The following is a 14,358-nucleotide window of genomic DNA, read 5'->3' as shown; positions in this document are numbered from 1 at the left end:
GTCCAAAATTTTTTTGGTCCAAAAATTTTTCGAAGTTTTTTTTGGGTGAAAATTTTTTTGGTCCCAAAATTTTTCGAAGTTTTTTTTGGTCCAAAATTTTTTTGGTCCCAAAATTTTTCGAAGTTTTTTTTGGGTGAAAATTTTTTTGGTCCCAAAATTTTTCGAAGTTTTTTTTGGGTGAAAATTTTTTTGGTCCCAAAATTTTTCGATGTTTTTTTTTGGTCCAAAATTTTTTTGGTCCCAAAATTTTTCGAAGTATTTTTTGGTCCCAAAATTTTTCGAAGTTTTTTTTGGGTGAAAATTTTTTTGGTCCGAAAATTTTTTGAAGTTTTTTTTGGTCCAAAATTTTTTTGGTCCCAAAATTTTTCGAAGTTTTTTTTGGGTGAAAATTTTTTTGGTCCCAAAATTTTTCGAAGTTTTTTTTGGTCCAAAATTTTTTTGGTCCCAAAATTTTTCGAAGTTTTTTTTGGGTGAAAATTTTTTTGGTCCCAAAATTTTTCGAAGTTTTTTTTGGTCCAAAATTTTTTTGGTCCCAAAATTTTTCGAAGTTTTTTTTGGGTGAAAATTTTTTTGGTCCCAAAATTTTTCGAAGTTTTTTTTGGTCCAAAATTTTTTTGGTCCCAAAATTTTTCGAAGTTTTTTTTGGTCCCAAAATTTTTTGAAGTTTTTTTTGGTCCAAAATTTTTTTGGTCCCAAAATTTTTCGAAGTTTTTTTTGGGTGAAAATTTTTTTGGTCCCAAAATTTTTTTGGTCCCAAAATTTTTCGAAGTTTTTTTTGGTCCAAAATTTTTTTGGTCCCAAAATTTTTCGAAGTTTTTTTTTGGTCCAAAATTTTTTTGGTCCCAAAATTTTTCGAAGTTTTTTTTGGGTGAAAATTTTTTTGGTCCCAAAATTTTTTTGGTCCCAAAATTTTTCGAAGTTTTTTTTGGGTGAAAATTTTTTTGGTCCCAAATTTTTTCGAAGTTTTTTTTGGTCCAAAATTTTTTTGGTCCCAAAATTTTTCGAAGTTTTTTTTGGGTGAAAATTTTTTTGGTCCCAAAATTTTTCGAAGTTTTTTTTGGTCCAAAATTTTTTTGGTTCCAAAATTTTTCGAAGTTTTTTTTGGGTGAAAATTTTTTTGGTCCCAAAATTTTTCGAAGTTTTTTTTGGTCCCAAAATTTTTTTGGTCCCAAAATTTTTTGAAGTTTTTTTTGGGTGAAAATTTTTTTGGTCCCAAAATTTTTCGAAGTTTTTTTTGGTCCCAAAATTTTTCGAAGTTTTTTTTGGGTGAAAATTTTTTTGGTCCCAAAATTTTTCGAAGTTTTTTTTGGTCCCAAAATTTTTCGAAGTTTTTTTTGGGTGAAAATTTTTTTGGTCCCAAAATTTTTGGAAGTTTTTTTTGGTCCAAAATTTTTTGAAGTTTTTTTTGGGTGAAAATTTTTTTGGTCCCAAAATTTTTCGAAGTTTTTTTTGGTCCCAAAATTTTTCAAAGTTTTTTTTGGTCCAAAATTTTTTTGGTCCCAAAATTTTTCGAAGTTTTTTTTGGTCCAAAATTTTTTTGCTCCGAAAATTTTTCGAAGTTTTTTTTGGTCCAAAATTTTTTTGGTCCCAAAATTTTTCGAAGTTTTTTTTGGTCCCAAAATTTTTTGAAGTTTTTTTTGGTCCAAAATTTTTTTGGTCCCAAAATTTTTCGAAGTTTTTTTTGGGTGAAAATTTTTTTGGTCCCAAAATTTTTTTGGTCCCAAAATTTTTCGAAGTTTTTTTTGGTCCAAAATTTTTTTGGTCCAAAATTTTTTTGGTCCCAAAATTTTTCGAAGTTTTTTTTGGGTGAAAATTTTTTTGGTCCCAAAATTTTTCGAAGTTTTTTTTGGTCCAAAATTTTTTGAAGTTTTTTTTGGGTGAAAATTTTTTTGGTCCCAAAATTTTTCGAAGTTTTTTTTGGTCCCAAAATTTTTCGAAGTTTTTTTTGGTCCAAAATTTTTTTGGTCCCAAAATTTTTCGAAGTTTTTTTTGGTCCAAAATTTTTTTGCTCCCAAAATTTTTCGAAGTTTTTTTTGGTCCAAAATTTTTTTGGTCCCAAAATTTTTCGAAGTTTTTTTTGGTCCCAAAATTTTTTGAAGTTTTTTTTGGTCCAAAATTTTTTTGGTCCCAAAATTTTTCGAAGTTTTTTTTGGGTGAAAATTTTTTTGGTCCCAAAATTTTTTTGGTCCCAAAATTTTTCGAAGTTTTTTTTGGTCCAAAATTTTTTTGGTCCAAAATTTTTTTGGTCCCAAAATTTTTCGAAGTTTTTTTTGGGTGAAAATTTTTTTGGTCCCAAAATTTTTCGAAGTTTTTTTTGGGTGAAAATTTTTTTGGTCCCAAAATTTTTCGAAGTTTATTTTGGTCCAAAATTTTTTTGGTCCCAAAATTTTTCGAAGTTTTTTTTGGGTGAAAATTTTTTTGGTCCCAAAATTTTTCGAAGTTTTTTTTGGTCCAAAATTTTTTTGGTCCCAAAATTTTTCGAAGTTTTTTTTGGTCCCAAAATTTTTTGAAGTTTTTTTTGGTCCAAAATTTTTTTGGTCCCAAAATTTTTCGAAGTTTTTTTTGGGTGAAAATTTTTTTGGTCCCAAAATTTTTTTGGTCCCAAAATTTTTCGAAGTTTTTTTTGGTCCAAAATTTTTTTGGTCCCAAAATTTTTCGAAGTTTTTTTTTGGTCCAAAATTTTTTTGGTCCCAAAATTTTTCGAAGTTTTTTTTGGGTGAAAATTTTTTTGGTCCCAAAATTTTTTTGGTCCCAAAATTTTTCGAAGTTTTTTTTGGGTGAAAATTTTTTTGGTCCCAAAATTTTTCGAAGTTTTTTTTGGGTGAAAATTTTTTTGGTCCCAAAATTTTTCGAAGTTTTTTTTGGTCCCAAAATTTTTTTGGTCCCAAAATTTTTCGAAGTTTTTTTTGGGTGAAAATTTTTTTGGTCCCAAAATTTTTCGAAGTTTTTTTTGGTCCCAAAATTTTTCGAAGTTTTTTTTGGGTGAAAATTTTTTTGGTCCCAAAATTTTTCGAAGTTTTTTTTGGTCCCAAAATTTTTTGAAGTTTTTTTTGGGTGAAAATTTTTTTGGTCCCAAAATTTTTTGAAGTTTTTTTTGGGTGAAAATTTTTTTGGTCCCAAAATTTTTTGAAGTTTTTTTTGGTCCCAAAATTTTTCGAAGTTTTTTTTGGTCCAAAATTTTTTTGCTCCCAAAATTTTTCGAAGTTTTTTTTGGTCCAAAATTTTTTTGGTCCCAAAATTTTTCGAAGTTTTTTTTGGTCCCAAAATTTTTTGAAGTTTTTTTTGGTCCAAAATTTTTTTGGTCCCAAAATTTTTCGAAGTTTTTTTTGGGTGAAAATTTTTTTGGTCCCAAAATTTTTTTGGCCTCAAAATTTTTCGAAGTTTTTTTTGGTCCAAAATTTTTTTGGTCCCAAAATTTTTCAAAGTTTTTTTTGGGTGAAAATTTTTTTGGTCCCAAAATTTTTCGAAGTTTTTTTTGGGTGAAAATTTTTTTGGTCCAAAATTTTTTTGGTCCCAAAATTTTTCGAAGTTTTTTTTGGGTGAAAATTTTTTTGGTCCCAAAATTTTTGGAAGTTTTTTTTGGGTGAAAATTTTTTTGGTCCCAAAATTTTTCGAAGTTTATTTTGGTCCAAAATTTTTTTGGTCCCAAAATTTTTCGAAGTTTTTTTTGGGTGAAAATTTTTTTGGTCCCAAAATTTTTCGAAGTTTTTTTTGGTCCAAAATTTTTTTGGTCCCAAAATTTTTCGAAGTTTTTTTTGGTCCCAAAATTTTTTGAAGTTTTTTTTGGTCCAAAATTTTTTTGGTCCCAAAATTTTTCGAAGTTTTTTTTGGGTGAAAATTTTTTTGGTCCCAAAATTTTTTTGGTCCCAAAATTTTTCGAAGTTTTTTTTGGTCCAAAATTTTTTTGGTCCCAAAATTTTTCGAAGTTTTTTTTTGGTCCAAAATTTTTTTGGTCCCAAAATTTTTCGAAGTTTTTTTTGGGTGAAAATTTTTTTGGTCCCAAAATTTTTTTGGTCCCAAAATTTTTCGAAGTTTTTTTTGGGTGAAAATTTTTTTGGTCCCAAAATTTTTCGAAGTTTTTTTTGGTCCCAAAATTTTTTTGGTCCCAAAATTTTTCGAAGTTTTTTTTGGGTGAAAATTTTTTTGGTCCCAAAATTTTTCGAAGTTTTTTTTGGTCCCAAAATTTTTCGAAGTTTTTTTTGGTCCAAAATTTTTTTGGTCCCAAAATTTTTCGAAGTTTTTTTTGGTCCCAAAATTTTTCGAAGTTTTTTTTGGGTGAAAATTTTTTTGGTCCCAAAATTTTTTGAAGTTTTTTTTGGGTGAAAATTTTTTTGGTCCCAAAATTTTTTGAAGTTTTTTTTGGTCCCAAAATTTTTCGAAGTTTTTTTTGGTCCAAAATTTTTTTGCTCCCAAAATTTTTCGAAGTTTTTTTTGGTCCAAAATTTTTTTGGTCCCAAAATTTTTCGAAGTTTTTTTTGGTCCCAAAATTTTTTGAAGTTTTTTTTGGTCCAAAATTTTTTTGGTCCCAAAATTTTTCGAAGTTTTTTTTGGGTGAAAATTTTTTTGGTCCCAAAATTTTTTTGGCCTCAAAATTTTTCGAAGTTTTTTTTGGTCCAAAATTTTTTTGGTCCCAAAATTTTTCAAAGTTTTTTTTGGGTGAAAATTTTTTTGGTCCCAAAATTTTTCGAAGTTTTTTTTGGGTGAAAATTTTTTTGGTCCAAAATTTTTTTGGTCCAAAATTTTTCGAAGTTTTTTTTGGGTGAAAATTTTTTTGGTCCCAAAATTTTTGGAAGTTTTTTTTGGTCCAAAATTTTTTGAAGTTTTTTTTGGGTGAAAATTTTTTTGGTCCCAAAATTTTTCGAAGTTTTTTTTGGTCCCAAAATTTTTCGAAGTTTTTTTTGGTCCAAAATTTTTTTGGTCCCAAAATTTTTCGAAGTTTTTTTTGGTCCAAAATTTTTTTGGTCCCAAAATTTTTCGAAGTTTTTTTTGGTCCCAAAATTTTTTGAAGTTTTTTTTGGTCCAAAATTTTTTTGGTCCCAAAATTTTTCGAAGTTTTTTTTGGGTGAAAATTTTTTTGGTCCCAAAATTTTTTTGGTCCCAAAATTTTTCGAAGTTTTTTTTGGTCCAAAATTTTTTTGGTCCCAAAATTTTTCAAAGTTTTTTTTGGTCCAAAATTTTTTTGGTCCCAAAATTTTTCGAAGTTTTTTTTGGGTGAAAATTTTTTTGGTCCCAAAATTTTTCGAAGTTTTTTTTGGGTGAAAATTTTTTTGGTCCCAAAATTTTTCGAAGTTTATTTTGGTCCAAAATTTTTTTGGTCCCAAAATTTTTCGAAGTTTTTTTTGGGTGAAAATTTTTTTGGTCCCAAAATTTTTTTGGTCCCAAAATTTTTCGAAGTTTTTTTTGGTCCAAAATTTTTTTGGTCCCAAAATTTTTCAAAGTTTTTTTTGGTCCAAAATTTTTTTGGTCCCAAAATTTTTCGAAGTTTTTTTTGGGTGAAAATTTTTTTGGTCCCAAAATTTTTCGAAGTTTTTTTTGGGTGAAAATTTTTTTGGTCCCAAAATTTTTCGAAGTTTATTTTGGTCCAAAATTTTTTTGGTCCCAAAATTTTTCGAAGTTTTTTTTGGATGAAAATTTTTTTGGTCCCAAAATTTTTCGAAGTTTTTTTTGGTCCAAAATTTTTTTGGTCCCAAAATTTTTCGAAGTTTTTTTTGGTCCCAAAATTTTTTGAAGTTTTTTTTGGTCCAAAATTTTTTTGGTCCCAAAATTTTTCGAAGTTTTTTTTGGGTGAAAATTTTTTTGGTCCCAAAATTTTTTTGGTCCCAAAATTTTTCGAAGTTTTTTTTGGTCCAAAATTTTTTTGGTCCCAAAATTTTTCGAAGTTTTTTTTTGGTCCAAAATTTTTTTGGTCCCAAAATTTTTCGAAGTTTTTTTTGGGTGAAAATTTTTTTGGTCCCAAAATTTTTTTGGTCCCAAAATTTTTCGAAGTTTTTTTTGGGTGAAAATTTTTTTGGTCCCAAAATTTTTCGAAGTTTTTTTTGGTCCAAAATTTTTTTGGTCCCAAAATTTTTCGAAGTTTTTTTTGGGTGAAAATTTTTTTGGTCCCAAAATTTTTCGAAGTTTTTTTTGGTCCCAAAATTTTTTTGGTCCCAAAATTTTTCGAAGTTTTTTTTGGGTGAAAATTTTTTTGGTCCCAAAATTTTTCGAAGTTTTTTTTGGTCCCAAAATTTTTCGAAGTTTTTTTTGGGTGAAAAGTTTTTTGGTCCCAAAATTTTTCGAAGTTTTTTTTGGTCCCAAAATTTTTCGAAGTTTTTTTTGGGTGAAAATTTTTTTGGTCCCAAAATTTTTTGAAGTTTTTTTTGGGTGAAAATTTTTTTGGTCCCAAAATTTTTTGAAGTTTTTTTTGGTCCAAAATTTTTCGAAGTTTTTTTTGGTCCAAAATTTTTTTGGTCCCAAAATTTTTCGAAGTTTTTTTGGGTGAAAATTTTTTTGGTCCCAAAATTTTTCGAAGTTTTTTTTGGTCCAAAATTTTTTTGGTCCCAAAATTTTTCGAAGTTTTTTTTGGTCCCAAAATTTTTTGAAGTTTTTTTTGGTCCAAAATTTTTTTGGTCCCAAAATTTTTCGAAGTTTTTTTTGGGTGAAAATTTTTTTGGTCCCAAAATTTTTTTGGTCCCAAAATTTTTCGAAGTTTTTTTTGGTCCAAAATTTTTTTGGTCCCAAAATTTTTCGAAGTTTTTTTTTGGTCCAAAATTTTTTTGGTCCCAAAATTTTTCGAAGTTTTTTTTGGGTGAAAATTTTTTTGGTCCCAAAATTTTTTTGGTCCCAAAATTTTTTTGGTCCCAAAATTTTTCGAAGTTTTTTTTGGGTGAAAATTTTTTTGGTCCCAAAATTTTTCGAAGTTTTTTTTGGTCCAAAATTTTTTTGGTCCCAAAATTTTTCGAAGTTTTTTTTGGGTGAAAATTTTTTTGGTCCCAAAATTTTTCGAAGTTTTTTTTGGTCCCAAAATTTTTTTGGTCCCAAAATTTTTCGAAGTTTTTTTTGGGTGAAAATTTTTTTGGTCCCAAAATTTTTCGAAGTTTTTTTTGGTCCCAAAATTTTTCGAAGTTTTTTTTGGGTGAAAATTTTTTTGGTCCCAAAATTTTTCGAAGTTTTTTTTGGTCCCAAAATTTTTCGAAGTTTTTTTTGGGTGAAAATTTTTTTGGTCCCAAAATTTTTTGAAGTTTTTTTTGGGTGAAAATTTTTTTGGTCCCAAAATTTTTTGAAGTTTTTTTTGGTCCCAAAATTTTTCGAAGTTTTTTTTGGTCCAAAATTTTTTTGCTCCCAAAATTTTTCGAAGTTTTTTTTGGTCCAAAATTTTTTTGGTCCCAAAATTTTTCGAAGTTTTTTTTGGTCCCAAAATTTTTTGAAGTTTTTTTTGGTCCAAAATTTTTTTGGTCCCAAAATTTTTCGAAGTTTTTTTTGGGTGAAAATTTTTTTGGTCCCAAAATTTTTTTGGCCTCAAAATTTTTCGAAGTTTTTTTTGGTCCAAAATTTTTTTGGTCCCAAAATTTTTCAAAGTTTTTTTTGGGTGAAAATTTTTTTGGTCCCAAAATTTTTCGAAGTTTTTTTTGGGTGAAAATTTTTTTGGTCCAAAATTTTTTTGGTCCCAAAATTTTTCGAAGTTTTTTTTGGGTGAAAATTTTTTTGGTCCCAAAATTTTTCGAAGTTTTTTTTGGTCCAAAATTTTTTTGGTCCCAAAATTTTTCGAAGTTTTTTTTGGTCCAAAATTTTTTTGGTCCCAAAATTTTTCGAAGTTTTTTTTGGTCCAAAATTTTTTTGGTCCCAAAATTTTTCGAAGTTTTTTTTGGGTGAAAATTTTTTTGGTCCCAAAATTTTTCGAAGTTTTTTTTGGTCCAAAATTTTTTTGGTCCCAAAATTTTTCGAAGTTTTTTTTTGGTCCAAAATTTTTTTGGTCCCAAAATTTTTCGAAGTTTTTTTTGGGTGAAAATTTTTTTGGTCCCAAAATTTTTCGAAGTTTTTTTTGGTCCCAAAATTTTTTTGGTCCCAAAATTTTTCGAAGTTTTTTTTGGGTGAAAATTTTTTTGGTCCCAAAATTTTTCGAAGTTTTTTTTGGTCCAAAATTTTTTTGGTCCCAAAATTTTTCGAAGTTTTTTTTGGGTGAAAATTTTTTTGGTCCCAAAATTTTTCGAAGTTTTTTTTGGTCCAAAATTTTTTTGGTCCCAAAATTTTTCGAAGTTTTTTTTGGGTGAAAATTTTTTTGGTCCCAAAATTTTTCGAAGTTTTTTTTTGGTCCAAAATTTTTTTGGTCCCAAAATTTTTCGAAGTTTTTTTTGGTCCAAAATTTTTTTGGTCCCAAAATTTTTCGAAGTTTTTTTTGGGTGAAAATTTTTTTGGTCCGAAAATTTTTCGAAGTTTTTTTTGGTCCAAAATTTTTTAGGTCCCAAAATTTTTCAAAGTTTTTTTTGGGTGAAAATTTTTTTGGTCCCAAAATTTTTCGAAGTTTTTTTTGGTCCAAAATTTTTTTGGTCCCAAAATTTTTCGAAGTTTTTTTTTGGTCCAAAATTTTTTTGGTCCCAAAATTTTTCGAAGTTTTTTTTGGTCCAAAATTTTTTTGGTCCCAAAATTTTTCGAAGTTTTTTTTGGGTGAAAATTTTTTTGGTCCCAAAATTTTTCGAAGTTTTTTTTGGTCCAAAATTTTTTTGGTCCCAAAATTTTTCAAAGTTTTTTTTGGGTGAAAATTTTTTTGGTCCCAAAATTTTTCGAAGTTTTTTTTGGGTGAAAATTTTTTTGGTCCAAAATTTTTTTGGTCCCAAAATTTTTCGAAGTTTTTTTTGGGTGAAAATTTTTTTGGTCCGAAAATTTTTCGAAGTTTTTTTTGGTCCAAAATTTTTTTGGTCCCAAAATTTTTCAAAGTTTTTTTTGGTCCAAAATTTTTTTGGTCCCAAAATTTTTCGAAGTTTTTTTTGGGTGAAAATTTTTTTGGTCCCAAAATTTTTCGAAGTTTTTTTTGGGTGAAAATTTTTTTGGTCCCAAAATTTTTCGAAGTTTATTTTGGTCCAAAATTTTTTTGGTCCCAAAATTTTTCGAAGTTTTTTTTGGTCCAAATTTTTTTGGTCCCAAAATTTTTCGAAGTATTTTTTGGTCCCAAAATTTTTCGAAGTTTTTTTTGGGTGAAAATTTTTTTGGTCCGAAAATTTTTTGAAGTTTTTTTTGGTCCAAAATTTTTTTGGTTCCAAAATTTTTCGAAGTTTTTTTTGGGTGAAAATTTTTTTGGTCCCAAAATTTTTCGAAGTTTTTTTTGGTCCAAAATTTTTTTGGTCCCAAAATTTTTCGAAGTTTTTTTGGGTGAAAATTTTTTTGGTCCCAAAATTTTTCGAAGTTTTTTTTGGGTGAAAATTTTTTTGGTCCCAAAATTTTTCGAAGTTTTTTTTGGTCCAAAATTTTTTTGGTCCCAAAATTTTTCGAAGTTTTTTTTGGGTGAAAATTTTTTTGGTCCCAAAATTTTTCGAAGTTTTTTTTTGGTCCAAAATTTTTTTGGTCCCAAAATTTTTCGAAGTTTTTTTTGGTCCAAAATTTTTTTGGTCCCAAAATTTTTCGAAGTTTTTTTTGGGTGAAAATTTTTTTGGTCCGAAAATTTTTCGAAGTTTTTTTTGGTCCAAAATTTTTTAGGTCCCAAAATTTTTCAAAGTTTTTTTTGGGTGAAAATTTTTTTGGTCCCAAAATTTTTCGAAGTTTTTTTTGGTCCAAAATTTTTTTGGTCCCAAAATTTTTCGAAGTTTTTTTTTGGTCCAAAATTTTTTTGGTCCCAAAATTTTTCGAAGTTTTTTTTGGTCCAAAATTTTTTTGGTCCCAAAATTTTTCGAAGTTTTTTTTGGGTGAAAATTTTTTTGGTCCCAAAATTTTTCGAAGTTTTTTTTGGTCCAAAATTTTTTTGGTCCCAAAATTTTTTAAAGTTTTTTTTGGGTGAAAATTTTTTTGGTCCCAAAATTTTTCGAAGTTTTTTTTGGGTGAAAATTTTTTTGGTCCAAAATTTTTTTGGTCCCAAAATTTTTCGAAGTTTTTTGTGGGTGAAAATTTTTTTGGTCCCAAAATTTTTCGAAGTTTTTTTTGGGTGAAAATTTTTTTGGTCCCAAAATTTTTCGAAGTTTTTTTTGGTCCAAAATTTTTTTGGTCCCAAAATTTTTCGAAGTATTTTTTGGTCCCAAAATTTTTCGAAGTTTTTTTTGGGTGAAAATTTTTTTGGTCCCAAAATTTTTTGAAGTTTTTTTTGGTCCAAAATTTTTCGAAGTTTTTTTTGGTCCAAAATTTTTTAGGTCCCAAAATTTTTCAAAGTTTTTTTTGGGTGAAAATTTTTTTGGTCCCAAAATTTTTCGAAGTTTTTTTTGGTCCAAAATTTTTTTGGTCCCAAAATTTTTCGAAGTTTTTTTTTGGTCCAAAATTTTTTTGGTCCCAAAATTTTTCGAAGTTTTTTTTGGTCCAAAATTTTTTTGGTCCCAAAATTTTTCGAAGTTTTTTTTGGGTGAAAATTTTTTTGGTCCCAAAATTTTTCGAAGTTTTTTTTGGTCCAAAATTTTTTTGGTCCCAAAATTTTTCAAAGTTTTTTTTGGGTGAAAATTTTTTTGGTCCCAAAATTTTTCGAAGTTTTTTTTGGGTGAAAATTTTTTTGGTCCAAAATTTTTTTGGTCCCAAAATTTTTCGAAGTTTTTTTTGGGTGAAAATTTTTTTGGTCCGAAAATTTTTCGAAGTTTTTTTTGGTCCAAAATTTTTTTGGTCCCAAAATTTTTCAAAGTTTTTTTTGGTCCAAAATTTTTTTGGTCCCAAAATTTTTCGAAGTTTTTTTTGGGTGAAAATTTTTTTGGTCCCAAAATTTTTCGAAGTTTTTTTTGGGTGAAAATTTTTTTGGTCCCAAAATTTTTCGAAGTTTATTTTGGTCCAAAATTTTTTTGGTCCCAAAATTTTTCGAAGTTTTTTTTGGTCCAAAATTTTTTTGGTCCCAAAATTTTTCGAAGTATTTTTTGGTCCCAAAATTTTTCGAAGTTTTTTTTGGGTGAAAATTTTTTTGGTCCGAAAATTTTTTGAAGTTTTTTTTGGTCCAAAATTTTTTTGGTTCCAAAATTTTTCGAAGTTTTTTTTGGGTGAAAATTTTTTTGGTCCCAAAATTTTTCGAAGTTTTTTTTGGTCCAAAATTTTTTTGGTCCCAAAATTTTTCGAAGTTTTTTTGGGTGAAAATTTTTTTGGTCCCAAAATTTTTCGAAGTTTTTTTTGGGTGAAAATTTTTTTGGTCCCAAAATTTTTCGAAGTTTTTTTTGGTCCAAAATTTTTTTGGTCCCAAAATTTTTCGAAGTTTTTTTTGGGTGAAAAATTTTTTGGTCCCAAAATTTTTCGAAGTTTTTTTTTGGTCCAAAATTTTTTTGGTCCCAAAATTTTTCGAAGTTTTTTTTGGTCCAAAATTTTTTTGGTCCCAAAATTTTTCGAAGTTTTTTTTGGGTGAAAATTTTTTTGGTCCGAAAATTTTTCGAAGTTTTTTTTGGTCCAAAATTTTTTAGGTCCCAAAATTTTTCAAAGTTTTTTTTGGGTGAAAATTTTTTTGGTCCCAAAATTTTTCGAAGTTTTTTTTGGTCCAAAATTTTTTTGGTCCCAAAATTTTTCGAAGTTTTTTTTTGGTCCAAAATTTTTTTGGTCCCAAAATTTTTCGAAGTTTTTTTTGGTCCAAAATTTTTTTGGTCCCAAAATTTTTCGAAGTTTTTTTTGGGTGAAAATTTTTTTGGTCCCAAAATTTTTCGAAGTTTTTTTTGGTCCAAAATTTTTTTGGTCCCAAAATTTTTTAAAGTTTTTTTTGGGTGAAAATTTTTTTGGTCCCAAAATTTTTCGAAGTTTTTTTTGGGTGAAAATTTTTTTGGTCCAAAATTTTTTTGGTCCCAAAATTTTTCGAAGTTTTTTTTGGGTGAAAATTTTTTTGGTCCCAAAATTTTTCGAAGTTTTTTTTGGGTGAAAATTTTTTTGGTCCCAAAATTTTTCGAAGTTTTTTTTGGTCCAAAATTTTTTTGGTCCCAAAATTTTTCGAAGTATTTTTTGGTCCCAAAATTTTTCGAAGTTTTTTTTGGGTGAAAATTTTTTTGGTCCCAAAATTTTTTGAAGTTTTTTTTGGTCCAAAATTTTTCGAAGTTTTTTTTGGGTGAAAATTTTTTTGGTCCCAAAATTTTTCGAAGTTTTTTTTGGTCCAAAATTTTTTTGGTCCCAAAATTTTTCGAAGTTTTTTTTGGTCCAAAATTTTTTTGGTCCCAAAATTTTTCGAAGTTTTTTTTGGGTGAAAATTTTTTTGGTCCCAAAATTTTTCGAAGTTTTTTTTTGGTCCAAAATTTTTTTGGTCCCAAAATTTTTCGAAGTTTTTTTTGGGTGAAAATTTTTTTGGTCCCAAAATTTTTCGAAGTTTTTTTTTGGTCCAAAATTTTTTTGGTCCCAAAATTTTTCGAAGTATTTTTTGGTCCCAAAATTTTTCGAAGTTTTTTTTGGGTGAAAATTTTTTTGGTCCGAAAATTTTTTGAAGTTTTTTTTGGTCCAAAATTTTTTTGGTCCCAAAATTTTTCGAAGTTTTTTTTGGGTGAAAATTTTTTTGGTCCCAAAATTTTTCGAAGTTTTTTTTGGTCCAAAATTTTTTTGGTCCCAAAATTTTTCGAAGTTTTTTTTGGGTGAAAATTTTTTTGGTCCCAAAATTTTTCGAAGTTTTTTTTGGGTGAAAATTTTTTTGGTCCCAAAATTGTTCGAAGTTTTTTTTGGTCCAAAATTTTTTTGGTCCCAAAATTTTTCGAAGTTTTTTTTGGGTGAAAATTTTTTTGGTCCCAAAATTTTTTTGGTCCCAAAATTTTTCGAAGTTTTTTTTGGTCCAAAATTTTTTTGGTCCCAAAATTTTTCGAAGTTTTTTTTGGGTGAAAATTTTTTTGGTCCCAAAATTTTTCGAAGTTTTTTTTGGTCCCAAAATTTTTTTGGTCCCAAAATTTTTCGAAGTTTTTTTTTGGGTGAAAATTTTTTTGGTCCCAAAATTTTTCGAAGTTTTTTTTGGTCCCAAAATTTTTCGAAGTTTTTTTTGGGTGAAAATATTTTTGGTCCCAAAATTTTTCGAAGTTTTTTTTGGTCCCAAAATTTTTTTGGTCCCAAAATTTTTCGAAGTTTTTTTTGGGTGAAAATTTTTTTGGTCCCAAAATTTTTCGAAGTTTTTTTTGGTCCAAAATTTTTTTGGTCCCAAAATTTTTCGAAGTTTTTTTTGGGTGAAAATTTTTTTGGTCCAAAAATTTTTCGAAGTTTTTTTTGGTCCCAAAATTTTTTTGGTCCCAAAATTTTTCGAAGTTTTTTTTGGGTGAAAATTTTTTTGGTCCCAAAATTTTTCGAAGTTTTTTTTGGTCCCAAAATTTTTCGAAGTTTTTTTTGGTCCAAAATTTTTTTGGTCCCAAAATTTTTCGAAGTTTTTTTTGGTCCCAAAATTTTTCGAAGTTTTTTTTGGGTGAAAATTTTTTTGGTCCCAAAATTTTTCGAAGTTTTTTTTGGTCCAAAATTTTTCGAAGTTTTTTTTGGGTGAAAATTTTTTTGGTCCCAAAATTTTTCGAAGTTTTTTTTGGTCCCAAAATTTTTCGAAGTTTTTTTTGGTCCAAAATTTTTTTGGTCCCAAAATTTTTCGAAGTTTTTTTTGGTCCAAAATTTTTTTGGTCCCAAAATTTTTCGAAGTTTTTTTTGGTCCCAAAATTTTTTGAAGTTTTTTTTGGTCCAAAATTTTTTTGGTCCCAAAATTTTTCGAAGTTTTTTTTGGGTGAAAATTTTTTTGGTCCCAAAATTTTTCGAATTTTTTTTGGGTGAAAATTTTTTTGGTCCAAAATTTTTTGGTCCCAAAATGTTTCGAAGTTTTTTTTGGGTGAAAATTTTTTTGGTCCGAAAATTTTTCGAAGTTTTTTTTTGGGTGAAAATTTTTTTGGTCCGAAAATTTTTTTGGTCCCAAAATTTTTCGAAGTTTTTTTTGGGTGAAAATTTTTTTGGTCCCAAAATTTTTTGAATTTTTTTTTGGTCCAAAATTTTTTTGGTCCCAAAATTTTTCGAAGTTTTTTTTGGTCCAAAATTTTTTTGGTCCCAAAATTTTTTTAATTTTTTTTGGTCCCAAAATTTTTCGAAGTTTTTTTTGGGTGAAAATTTTTTTGGTCCCAAAATTTTTCGAAGTTTTTTTTGGTCCAAAATTTTTCGACGTTTTTTTTGGGTGAAAATTTTTTTGGTAAAAAATTTTTCGAAGTTTTTTTTGGTCCCAAAATTTTTCGAAGTTTTTTTTGGTCCAAAATTTTTTTGGTCCCAAAATTTTTCGAAGTTTTTTTTGGTCCAAAA

Source organism: Astyanax mexicanus, chromosome 8 (assembly GCF_023375975.1).
Source record: "Astyanax mexicanus isolate ESR-SI-001 chromosome 8, AstMex3_surface, whole genome shotgun sequence".
NCBI lineage: Eukaryota > Metazoa > Chordata > Actinopteri > Characiformes > Acestrorhamphidae > Astyanax > Astyanax mexicanus.
This window is presented reverse-complemented; position numbering follows the sequence as displayed.